The 2,500-nt window shown below is 57.8% G+C and overlaps 6 non-coding genes and 1 pseudogene across 6 annotated transcripts in view; all 7 read left to right on the top strand.

Moving 5' to 3' along the window:
- The window catches only part of LOC121892985, a 119-nt gene extending 70 nt beyond the window's left edge, over window positions 1–49 (top strand). Inside the window, exon 1 of the ribosomal RNA XR_006094901.1 lies at window positions 1–49. This exon is cut by the window's left edge and continues 70 nt beyond it. This is a non-coding gene — a ribosomal RNA (5S ribosomal RNA).
- A 254-nt stretch (window positions 50–303) lies between these two features.
- Window positions 304–422, top strand: LOC121892528. The gene has a single exon (XR_006094503.1). It is a non-coding gene; the product is annotated as a 5S ribosomal RNA (ribosomal RNA).
- Window positions 423–646: 224 nt separating this feature from the next.
- Window positions 647–765, top strand: LOC121892984. Its single transcript, XR_006094900.1, has one exon. It is a non-coding gene; the product is annotated as a 5S ribosomal RNA (ribosomal RNA).
- Window positions 766–1,021: 256 nt separating this feature from the next.
- LOC121892913 lies at window positions 1,022–1,130 on the top strand (annotated as a pseudogene).
- A 256-nt stretch (window positions 1,131–1,386) lies between these two features.
- LOC121892983 lies at window positions 1,387–1,505 on the top strand. Its single transcript, XR_006094899.1, has one exon. It is a non-coding gene; the product is annotated as a 5S ribosomal RNA (ribosomal RNA).
- Window positions 1,506–1,761: 256 nt separating this feature from the next.
- On the top strand, window positions 1,762–1,880 carry LOC121892527. Its single transcript, XR_006094501.1, has one exon. It is a non-coding gene; the product is annotated as a 5S ribosomal RNA (ribosomal RNA).
- Window positions 1,881–2,136: 256 nt separating this feature from the next.
- Window positions 2,137–2,255, top strand: LOC121893292. Its single transcript, XR_006095202.1, has one exon. It is a non-coding gene; the product is annotated as a 5S ribosomal RNA (ribosomal RNA).
- Window positions 2,256–2,500: the final 245 nt, after the last annotated feature.

Genomic DNA, 2,500 nt, shown 5'->3' with positions numbered 1-2,500 from the left:
GTTAGTACTTGGATGGGAGACCGCCTGGGAATACCAGGTGCTGTAAGCTTTTTCACTTTTCTCCACAAGCGCCCGCCCGCCGTGTTTAACGTAGGGATCCTCTCTCTTGTTTTCCTCCGTGTCTGTGCAGAACTGTGCGCGGGAGTCCCACTCTGGTATTTCTCCGACGGAGGAATGGATCGGAACGCTCTCCCCGCAGCTGCCGCCTGGGCGTTGAAGGCGCGTCTGACGAGCGACATCCCTAAAAGGCCCATGCGTTGTACCTTGGACAGCTTAAAAGGCCCATGCGTGGTACCTTGGACAGCTTACGGCCATACCACCCTGAACACGCCCGATCTCGTCTGATCTCGGAAGCTAAGCAGGGTCGGTCCTGGTTAGTACTTGGATGGGAGACCGCCTGGGAATACCAGGTGCTGTAAGCTTTTTCACTTTTCTCCACAAGCGCCCGCCCGCCGTGTTTAACGTAGGGATCCTCTCTCTTGTTTTCCTCCGTGTCTGTGCAGAACTGTGCGCGGGAGTCCCACTCTCTGGTATTTCTCCGACGGAGGAATGGATCGGAACGCTCTCCCCGCAGCTGCCGCCTGGGCGTTGAAGGCGCGTCTGACGAGCGACATCCCTAAAAGGCCCATGCGTGGTACCTTGGACAGCTTACGGCCATACCACCCTGAACACGCCCGATCTCGTCTGATCTCGGAAGCTAAGCAGGGTCGGGCCTGGTTAGTACTTGGATGGGAGACCGCCTGGGAATACCAGGTGCTGTAAGCTTTTTCACTTTTCTCCACAAGCGCCCGCCCGCCGTGTTTAACGTAGGGATCCTCTCTCTTGTTTTCCTCCGTGTCTGTGCAGAACTGTGCGCGGGAGTCCCACTCTCTGGTATTTCTCCGACGGAGGAATGGATCGGAACGCTCTCCCCGCAGCTGCCGCCTGGGCGTTGAAGGCGCGTCTGACGAGCGACATCCCTAAAAGGCCCATGCGTGGTACCTTGGACAGCTTAAAAGGCCCATGCGTGGCACCTTGGACAGCTTACGGCCATACCACCCTGAACACGCCTGAGCTCGGAAGCTAAGCAGGGTCGGGCCTGGTTAGTACTTGGATGGGAGACCGCCTGGGAATACCAGGTGCTGTAAGCTTTTTCACTTTTCTCCACAAGCGCCCGCCCGCCGTGTTTAACGTAGGGATCCTCTCTCTTGTTTTCCTCCGTGTCTGTGCAGAACTGTGCGCGGGAGTCCCACTCTCTGGTATTTCTCCGACGGAGGAATGGATCGGAACGCTCTCCCCGCAGCTGCCGCCTGGGCGTTGAAGGCGCGTCTGACGAGCGACATCCCTAAAAGGCCCATGCGTGGTACCTTGGACAGCTTAAAAGGCCCATGCGTGGTACCTTGGACAGCTTACGGCCATACCACCCTGAACACGCCCGATCTCGTCTGATCTCGGAAGCTAAGCAGGGTCGGGCCTGGTTAGTACTTGGATGGGAGACCGCCTGGGAATACCAGGTGCTGTAAGCTTTTTCACTTTTCTCCACAAGCGCCCGCCCGCCGTGTTTAACGTAGGGATCCTCTCTCTTGTTTTCCTCCGTGTCTGTGCAGAACTGTGCGCAGGAGTCCCACTCTCTGGTATTTCTCCGACGGAGGAATGGATCGGAACGCTCTCCCCGCAGCTGCCGCCTGGGCGTTGAAGGCGCGTCTGACGAGCGACATCCCTAAAAGGCCCATGCGTGGTACCTTGGACAGCTTAAAAGGCCCATGCGTGGTACCTTGGACAGCTTACGGCCATACCACCCTGAACACGCCCGATCTCGTCTGATCTCGGAAGCTAAGCAGGGTCGGTCCTGGTTAGTACTTGGATGGGAGACCGCCTGGGAATACCAGGTGCTGTAAGCTTTTTCACTTTTCTCCACAAGCGCCCGCCCGCCGTGTTTAACGTAGGGATCCTCTCTCTTGTTTTCCTCCGTGTCTGTGCAGAACTGTGCGCGGGAGTCCCACTCTCTGCTATTTCTCCGACGGAGGAATGGATCGGAACGCTCTCCCCGCAGCTGCCGCCTGGGCGTTGAAGGCGCGTCTGACGAGCGACATCCCTAAAAGGCCCATGCGTGGTACCTTGGACAGCTTAAAAGGCCCATGCGTGGTACCTTGGACAGCTTACGGCCATACCACCCTGAACACGCCCGATCTCGTCTGATCTCGGAAGCTAAGCAGGGTCGGGCCTGGTTAGTACTTGGGTGGGAGACCGCCTGGGAATACCAGGTGCTGTAAGCTTTTTCACTTTTCTCCACAAGCGCCCGCCCGCCGTGTTTAACGTAGGGATCCTCTCTCTTGTTTTCCTCCGTGTCTGTGCAGAACTGTGCGCGGGAGTCCCACTCTGGCATTTCTCCGACGGAGGAATGGATCGGAACACTCTCCCCGCAGCTGCTGCCTGGGCGTTGAAGGCGCGACTGACGAGCAACATCCCTAAAAGGCCCATGCGTGGTACCTCGGACAGCTTAAAAGGCCCATGCGTGGTA

Source organism: Thunnus maccoyii, chromosome 24 (assembly GCF_910596095.1).
Source record: "Thunnus maccoyii chromosome 24, fThuMac1.1, whole genome shotgun sequence".
NCBI lineage: Eukaryota > Metazoa > Chordata > Actinopteri > Scombriformes > Scombridae > Thunnus > Thunnus maccoyii.
The sequence above is the reverse complement of the archived record's forward strand: the minus strand, read 5'-3'. Positions and strand labels throughout refer to the sequence as shown.